Genomic DNA, 10,658 nt, shown 5'->3' on the forward strand with positions numbered 1-10,658 from the left:
ACCCTGCTGTAAATGACTATTGCTCGATGAAGCTCTCTTAGGAATCTTGGGTCAATATGAAAGTCAACTGGGTTCAAGCACAGAAAGGAGAAAGCCTAAAACCATTTGCCTCCATCTGCCTCAAACAAGTGCGGTTTTCCGAAAACCATGGCTTCAGAGAGCCTGACCCCGAAATCCAGTCCATTCATTCCGAGACCCTGAGAGGTCACACATATGACAACCGTAGCCTCCGTACAGGTGACTGATGGAGAACAGATCTGTGCGCCTTGATGACGTCAACGACTTATTACCCCAGCACAAACAAAGCAATTAGCTTTTTATTACAAGGCTCATTATGCCGGCAGCACATCCCACTTGTAACTCAGCAAAAATGCAACGACGGGCATGGGGAAGAAAGGAAGAATTGTATGCAATTTTTTTTGTGTATTTTTATATAATTATTTACCATCAAATTAATCTATATATGTCTAGTACATACGTGTATAGCTTAGCATGGTCATGAGCAGTCTTGATGATCCAAAACCTATCTTACATGGAGGCTTTCATTAGATTAGATTTAATGTGTTTTTATTTAAATAAACACACGGTTAATTAGTAGATCTACACACAAACTTAGTTGAGACGCACAGTCAGAATCACACATTTTATTTTAGCTCATTTTAAGCGTAAAATCTCATTAGCATTGTCTGTGCCTTTGGTTGGCTCGCTCTTATTAACTGTTAAATATTCTCCGCAGAGGAGCACTTGGGATCTTACGGTCCGGAGAGGAACGTCTCCATGTCCAACATGAGACCATAGCTTGGTCGGAGACTAATTCCTCTATTCCCTTTCTCTGTTTTCGAGGCCACGGAACCGGTCTCAGTCACGTTCGATAAATCAGAGTCACATCCACTGAATCCAAACCTGTTGTGACGCACACAGACAGTATCATAAAAAATATAATTTTATATAAATAGACAATAATTATTGTTAAAAATACAGATTGTGTATAGGAAAGAGGTGATCACATTGTGCTAAATTTTTGGTACTGTTATATGCAATAGAACAATACAATAGACTATAAAGATATATATATATATTTATATATATTACAGTTAAAAAGTTTCCATTCAAATAACAGGAAATGAGGAATGAGATTTTTTAATGGAATCTCTTCATCACTCCCATCACTGCTTTATCACTCCCATCACTCCTTTATCACTCCCATCACCCCTGTGTTCCAATGGCATGTTGTGTTTGCTGATCCAAGTTTAAGTTTAAAAGGCTAATTGATCGTTAGAAAACCTTTTTGCAATTATATTAGCAGAGCTAGAAAAACAACTAAGTGACCCCAAAATTATTAACATTATTTATGTGATAAAACTCCCAAATAGTGGCTCAAAGGTCAAGGTTTTTGTCTTTCCATGCAATAATATATTTTCCCTATTAAATCCTGTGCGTTCCTAAAACCCAGGACAAACTTGAAAACAAGAGAAATCTTAATATAATTTATATAAAGTAAAATACTTTATATATAAACACATATTATAAAGTATTTTTCATTATATCTGCTGAGTAGGATGGAGCCAGGAGTTACTTGCCCTGATGAGGCAATCAGACAGTATCTGTAGGCTCTGATGACATCACGGCTCACCTTCTGCCCCCTTAATCCACTTTATCTGCTAAATGACACCGCGCAGGATTATCAGGACACGAAAACAAGGGTTTAGGACTCTTTGAATATTGATGCGATGGGGCCCGTGTGTTGTCGATGGGGCCGGTGTATTGCAGTATTTTCTTTTTGGATTACAAAGTTGCCTAATAGAGCAGGAGATGTCCCAAAAGGCAAAAAAAACAAACAATTTCGATGCAAATACATTCATGGAGGCTCACAACTTGGGAGGCAAAACTTCCGCTTGGTTGAGTTGCTGTTGTTCATCCTGATTTTAAGAACTTGAGGAACCCGCTTACTACGTCATTTGTGACCATCGGGGTAACGGGTTTATACGGTGCTGTGCCCCAGAGACGGTTCTCGCTGGTCCAGTGATTGGGGCTTCTAAATTGCCGAGGCATTTGCCCTGCCAACTGCCTCATGCTAAAAGTTCAAATCATTTCTGACCCCTGATATAGAGTAACGTATAGTTAAGAAGCCATATCTGTAACCCCGTGGCTCGTAAGGGGCTTCGGAGATATTTTTTATTTCAGGGATCGAGTATGGGTGAAGATTTCACATCTAACGCAAATGGACATGGTTTGAATTCAGGGGGGTCACAAAATATGGCAAAGGATTCGGTAAGTTAACCAATAAGATGCCATATTTAAGCCATTACCGGTATCCCTGCCAGGGACCTCCATTAATAACCCTCCACCCCGTAGAATGCCTAAAGAAATAATATATATGAATATGAATTCTGCTCGTATTTAGACAAATATGTGCAGGATATTTCCTCCCTGTTACTGGATTACTGTAGATCGTAGCTCTTTCTGAATTAAGGTTCATCATTGGATAGCGAGCTGAGGCTTTCCATAGCAACTTCCATGCCACGTCACTATGCCTGGATACACGGGAGGGGAGAGGTAGCCGCACACGCATGCACCTGTCATCAAACTTCCCCAGAATACTGATTGGCGACAATATGCCTCGGGCAGTCACTGCTCAAACAAACAGGGCTTATAGATTGTGTTAGATTTTGTGAACAAGCTTGTAAGTCTATCAAGGCTGAGTGTTGTGTTGCAAGATGACAATAACTCTCATTCTATCCGTAAGGGGATGGCTGGGGATAATCAGGATTGTAGTTCTGCTGAGTGCCTTTGTTCTAAACCGACGCGTATAGATCCCAGCCTGCAGTGACAGATCCAGAGGCTGACCTTGGGAGGGAGACTTACACTAACACACTCCCAGACACTCAAACATACACACACACACCAAAACATAGACACACACTAACACACTCCCAGACACTCAAACACACAGACCAAACATACACACACACTAACACACTCCCAGACACTCAAACACACACGCCAAAACATACACACACTAACACACTCCCAGACACTCAAACATACACACACACACACCAAACCATACACACACACTCCCAGACACTCAAACATACACACACACACCAAAACATACACACACACTAACACACTCCCAGACACTCAAACATACACACACACACCAAAACATAGACACACACTAACACACTCCCAGACACTCAAACACACAGACCAAACATACACACACACTAACACACTCCCAGACACTCAAACACACACGCCAAAACATACACACACTAACACACTCCCAGACACTCAAACATACACACACACACACCAAACCATACACACACACTCCCAGACACTCAAACATACACACACACACCAAAACATACACACACACTAACACACTCCCAGACACTCAAACATACACACACACACCAAAACATACACAAACACTAACACACTCCCAGACACTCAAACATACACACACACACACACACCAAAACATACACACACACTAACACACTCCCAGATACTCAAACACACACACCAAACTATACACACACACACCCAGACACCAAAACATACACTCTCCCAGACACTCAAACATACACACACACACCAAAACACACACACACACTAACACCCCCCCAGACACTCAAACATACACACACACACACCAAAACATACACACACACCCAGACACTAAAACACACACCCAGACACTAAAACACACTCACAGACACTAAAACATACACACACACCCAGACACTAAAACATACACACACACCCAGACACTAAAACACAAACCAAAACATACACACACACACACACACTAAAACACACTCACAGACACTAAAACACACTCACAGACACTAAAACATACACACACACTCACAGACACTAAAACATACACACACACACAGGCACTAAAACATACACACACCCAGACACTAAACACACACCCAGACACTAAAACATACAAGACTCTAAAACATACACACACACAGACAGTAAAACATACACACACCCAGCCACTACGACACACACCCAGACACTAAAACATACACACAATAAAACATACACACACATACTAAAACACACACATACAGACACTACAACACACATCCAGACACTAAAACATACACCCAGACACTAAAAACATACACACACCCAGCCAATAAAACACACACCCAGACACTAAAACATACACAGACACACAGGCACAAAAACATACACACACATTAAAACATACACACACACCCAGACACTAAAACACACACCCAGACACTAAAACACATGACTGCTTAAACCAAGACCACAGGGCCTAATATGGCACAAAACAACCCCCATCCCACCCAAAAATTACACAACACAACAATTGTGGGTAAGGGCGTTGCCACAGCTTTATTAACGTCATGAACCAGCACATCATAACCATACATAAACATAACCATCCTGCCAGCTGTCGTGTTACCGACAGGCAGATAACCCAACACTTTACCAAGAGCTCTCGTTCTGGGTACCGTCAGCCTCCACAGAACTCGTCTCCCCAAGCCTTCTCCATCCACTGGATATTCCACATAAAAGGTGCTGGCCGAGACTTCCCGCTGTGACTAAAAGAGAATAAAAGAAACCAACACCGGCACAGGAAAAAATACAGAACACATAGATAGAAGGGGAGGGCGGGAGGGAAGCTCGTACAGAGTGTCAGGAATGACTGAAACCCTGCTCCGGTAAGCCCACCCTTATACACCAAAGAACATTATAGCAACAATGTTGCTACCCACACCTGTGACCGGACCATGAACTACTGACCCCGGTCAAAGGGCCAGCAGTCATGTTCCCCCTTCCTAACCGTCCAGGGGGGCCCCTCTCACAGACACTAAAACACACACACACAGACACTGTGTTTTTTTGCTTGTAATTACTGGATCCATTCTGTGATCCTTCTATGTGTTATTTTACAGAATATGATGGCGCTATATAAAACAATAACAATTTTTTTTATTATTATATAGAAGACTTAAGAAACCATTATCAGTTACTTCTTAACCCCAACACAGAGATCTATTCCTCCCATCGCCGATGCGCAAACAGCCGCTGTCGATTTGTCACGTAGCGGAATGTAATGACACGCGTCAGAGGTGTCTTAAAACAAACAAAACATTTAATAAGGGCAATAAAAAAATGCTAAAGATGCAGAAATAGCACAAATGATACATCCCGTGGCCACCGTCAAGATCCTGTCCTATGTAAACTTTAGAAAAGTAGTTTTATCAACCAGTCATAGGTCCAGACTCAGGGACTTCATTCCCTACCTATACGTCTAGGTTTACGCTATAAAATGCCACTTTGGCAATTTTTAATGATGGGTTCACTTTAACGCTTCGAGTGCCACAGCGTGTAGAGGCTAAGTCTCTTTTTTTTTGTTTCATTGAAAAGTCATACAGTGTACAATTATGCAGAATTTCAAGTGGTTCATATTCCAAGATATTATTAACATATGGCATTTTGATTTAAAACATAAATATTAAAATTGTATTTTTTATATTAAATGTGTGCATATTTATGGCCTGAAACACTGTTTACTCCCTAAAATAATGTTACCTAATTAAAAAAAAATACTGTTCTTATATGTACAGAATAAAGTTGACCTTTCAATGAATATGAAACCATACACATATATTATTGTCTGGTGTAATAAAATATGGATTTTCCGGCCAGGATAGGGCTTATAAGAAAATATTATTACAGTCATAATAAAACGTATTATTCACCCAAAATTCGCCATACTATTCTTCATCCAATATTTTATAGACTATAAGTCTTTTTTTGCTATATTTCACTCAATTTGTGCGTCTCATAAATTCATTAATCCACCAGAGGCACACTTTGATATTAAAAGGGTAAAAGACCAAAAAACAAGTCTTTGAATGGCTTGCAATCCCAGGAAGGAGTTAAAGCAGCCTCTGCTTCCAGTTACTTTTGCGGTGATAATTCAATTGTGAGTTATACGAGGCAATGCGAGTAGGCGATTTACCTGCAGTATTCCAGGCAAACCCCTTTCCACTTTTCAATCAATCGATATCTAATCAAAGCCACGTTCTCGGCCTCGATTTATAGCGCCTCCCTCCCCTCTGTCCCCCTGGAGGCTACTCTACAGAGAATAAATGGGCAGTGGAGGCGTGGAACGAGAGCTAAGACACCGCCGGTTTGACAGAGTCCGTCTGCACCGATTCTTTTCACATACTTTGGGCATCAGGCACATTAATGGAATGGAAAAAAATCTACAAATTACACCTATGTTAAAGCAGGCATCAATATCGAATAAGCAACCTGTTGGTCCAATATTCCGTGGATACTTTGTTTCCTATTGTTTAGGTGTGTCAGTATCTCCCCAAACCCCCAGGCATGGTGACCTTCTTTGTCTCCTATATGGAGGAGAAAAAATTTCCTCTTTGGGTCTATGTGTTCCTCCAGTGGCTGAAAGCCCAGGTTACTACATATGGATTCCAACTTTAATTGGACAAGAGGTCCAAAGGCCGCTAACAATTCAAGGTCAGGAGTATGCAGGTAAAGGTCAAGGACACAACCCAATAGTCCAGACCTTCTTTGTGACCGTTCACCCCTGTGGTCACAAGATCTAATCCTGAGACACCGATTTCCAGACGGGGGGGGGGAGTGTTTTTAGTTGGCTTGTCTATGGCTTGTTCTTCTCTCGTGATGAGTCAGGCTCGAGCCCATCTCTACGTCACTAAATCAGTGCCCGGGGGGCTATAAACCAGAATAACTTTTATAATTAACAGACAAAAAAGAAATATCGTGAATTGCTGTTCTAGGTGTCATCGTGATCATCTCTGAATGACGTTTAACTCTCCCGTCTACGTACATCGCCTTCTAAATCCCCACACTCCCCTAGTGCCCATTTAACAACTTTAAGCAGGAGATTGCTTGCTGATGTGAATAAATGATTCGCTGGATGAGTAAGAGACAGTGAAGTGGCCCCAGCTGCCATCCAACGCATTAACTCACGCTGGAGACAGGGGGTGGCTGATGGTTTTATTGCATCCTCCTTCCATATGACATTACCCTTGATTTAATGGGTCTGAGTGCAGAGATTTATGGGTGCTTCTCAGAGAGAGCCACGGAGGTGCAACCACTTCTAGTAATTTACATGGGACTGGTGTGGAGTAAACAGGGGTTTATTTCTTCGTGGAGAGCAGAAGTGTATTCATCATCGAAAGGGGATTTTAGCAAATGCCTTCTTCTTGAAAGATTCTGGATTAGGTTGTACTAATACACACATTGTGTGCTATACTGCCGGCTGCGGAAAATAGCATTTGGCTAGCAGAGTAATTGGAATCAGGCCAGGAACACCAGCCATGTATGATTAGGATTGCCAGATCGGCCATTTAAAAGAGCTTGTGTGTATTCTACCTACAGCCGACACGCAGAACTCAACTACAATCCAACCCTGCATTCTACCAGTTGATACATTCGTTTTACCGGCTTAGTGAATAACCTCTGCTTGTCCAGTTGCTTCAAGTCAGTCGCTGACCAGTCCAGTCTGGGGGTGATCTCGGGGACAGCTCTACACTTTTTGATTCAGTTTTTGAATTGTATTTATTTCTGGATTGCAGTTATTTATTTCTGGATTGCCCACTTTTAAAGGTGCTGTTCCTATTAGAATTATTGCGTTTTCTAGTATGAGAAGCAAATAAACCTTAGCAAATCTGTCATTTCGTTCTTTCGACGGAGATCATAACTGCATACAAACAACACAGAAATGAAGCCGCTTTTTCAGTTGCTTTGGTAACAACGTATTAGTGCCTGCTTGTGTGTCACGGGGCAAGCGTGACCCGCAGAACACGTTTTATTTGATTATAGAATTATCTCTGGTAAGAATTTGGCCGTTCAGCAGAGCAAGGGATGATATTTCGAATGCAGTGTCAAGGTAAACTTGATACGTTTCTGGAAAAAATATCTGGACATCCGGGATCTACTTATTTACTTTATTTAAATATGTGTTTAATAGGGACACTTGGGAGGTATGGGCACTACCTACCCAGTTCTGTCCACATGGACGCTTCATAGCATTGGGAGCCATGCCACTGTGACCCAGGTCTGCCCCTCTAATATCCCACTTAGAAGGGGACGAAGGGGTCTGAGATAGCTTATCTGGGATGATCCTTGATATTACAGTTTGCAGTTATGATTAATAAGATATCAGGGCCACCATCAGATGTTTTGGGGACCCTTACAAAAAAAATTGCCTGCCCCCCCTCCCCAGATGACTCCCCCTCCCCAGATGAACCCCCTGTTCCACACCACCAGGATTTTCTCTTCTACACACCCTTTTTGGTGGCAAAGATGGCGCAGACAAGCTGTTTGGGTGCAATGATGGCCCACACAAGCTGTTTGGGGGCACTGACAACCTATTTGTGTGCAAAGATGGCCCAAACAATCTGATGAGGTGCAAAGATGGCGGAAACCATCTTTTTGAGCCACAGACAAGCCATTTGGACACAAAGATAGTATAGACAAGCCATCAAGGTGCAAAGATGGTGCAGACAAGCTTTTTGAGGGACAGACAAGCCACTTGGGCGCAAAGATGGTGCAGACAAACTGGTTGGAGACAAGACATCATTGACGCATCACTGGAGGATTGGGTCACTAAAGAACATACTATTGAGAGGATAAGATTATATATATATATATAAACATATTTACCTTGTCTTGAAAGGTACCTGTTATTATACTTATATTAGGATAAAACAACCAAGAGGACACCATGTTTTTTCCTCTTCAAATACTGTCCTGTCGCTTGAAAAATCCAATATTTGTAATACCTACAAACATTCAGTAAATAAACCCTTTCGGAAGAGGAGTACACGGCTCATATTTCCAGCCAACAGTGATTATGTTAGAGGATTACTCAGTCCAAACACTTCTTTCTTCTGCTGCACATACAAAGGAACAGCATGACACCCTTTGTATTGAAACGCTTAGTGCGAGTTATTAATAGGCTGAGGAGGTTATTTAAAGATCAATGCTTCAGCTTACAAAGCCAGGCTGGAAATATGTTTTATTGTCTCATTCTGTGGACTATAAATGATTGGGTGTATGTGTGAATATATGTGTATATATGTGTATATGTGTATATATGTGTATATATATATATATATATATATATATATATATATATATATATATATATATATATATTGTTCACATGCTCCCAAACCTTGGTCAATGTGATGGAACAAGATACTTCATATACCTGAGGATTAGGATCTTAGGTGCATTTGAATCTAAATACTGCCCTTTCCCAGCATCTCAAAGATCACCTTAACCCCACCATATCTTTATAGGATTGATGTGAGCCTAAAGTTTGTAGGGAAAAGGGGATGTGGGTGAAAGTCAATTATTATTACTATATAATGTTTTATTTTTGTTCTTATTGGAAAATTCTAGGTGCTATACATACATAATTTTTTTTACTTGTAATTCCATGTATGGCCACATGGAGCATTTAGTAAATTGGAAGAACCCAAATCTATAAGCCAAGAACTTAACATAGTAGCTAAGTCATAAACTACTATAAGATAGAATAAAAGGCAGGGATTTGGTTCCCAAAGTGGGACTGTCTCTCCTAAATAGAGACATTTGGGAGTTATGCCATATTTATCTGATATCTCTGGGCTTTATAAATGTGTTTTTCCAAGCGATATGGTTGTGTCAAGTAGCCCTGTGACTTTGTTACACGGTGAAGGACTGGGCAGGGAGGCAATTGCTTCTGAGGTTTCTTGTGTTTTGAAGTCTAGGGCCTCTAGAATAATGAAGACTTCCAGGCAACATTTCCAATTAAATCAGATCCTTTCTGTGTTCCTTCTTTGCATTCGTTGGACGAACGGAGCTAAATTCTCGGCGAGCTGCGATAAAAGATACTAATGGGTTTTGCTCTTTTTCCAACGACCTCTACATGACCTCACAACGTAGCACATCCATGCCGCTATTGTAACCTTTAGGGGGCAAACTTTCCTATACATTGCTACGGAGAAATGATTGCTTGGTGGCATCAGTCTTCAGAAAAAAATATTTTCTTATTTCCCCAAAATGATCCATGGCCGAGTGCATGTTTATGAAATCCGAGCGTTTGCGTGACAGCTGGTAGAACCGGTTTTAACATCTTTTGTATACCAACTCTTTCACTGCAACACATGGGGTGTAAAATGTAGATTTTGCCCTTGGCACAAATAAATAAGTAATGCCCATTGTGTGTGCCATAAATTCTGCATGTTTCCCTAAAAAAAAGTTTGGTTGCAATAAAAATGAAAATACAAATCACTATTAAGACAAAAATTAACCTTTACCGCTTATTTTATTTATAGAATTTTAAAACCTTGTATTTTTTCCCCCCAGATAGATTATTGTATCGTATTTCTGCATTAAGCGTGACCTTCAAAACCATAACCTTACCTTTAAACATTATATCGTATAGTAAAGGTTCTTGGGTGGAATGAGATCTAATCGGTCTAGTTTTATAAGAAAAAAATGTCTTTTATGTCCGAGATCACTAAATAACAGCTACCTACATAACATTAAAGCTCCAACGATATTAAGGATTTAAAGGAATATCATCATGTGTTTTATTGTAATAAAAAACCCTT

Source organism: Sceloporus occidentalis, unplaced genomic scaffold, assembly GCF_023333645.1.
Source record: "Sceloporus occidentalis isolate IW3139 unplaced genomic scaffold, rSceOcc1.0.p SCAF_87, whole genome shotgun sequence".
NCBI lineage: Eukaryota > Metazoa > Chordata > Lepidosauria > Squamata > Phrynosomatidae > Sceloporus > Sceloporus occidentalis.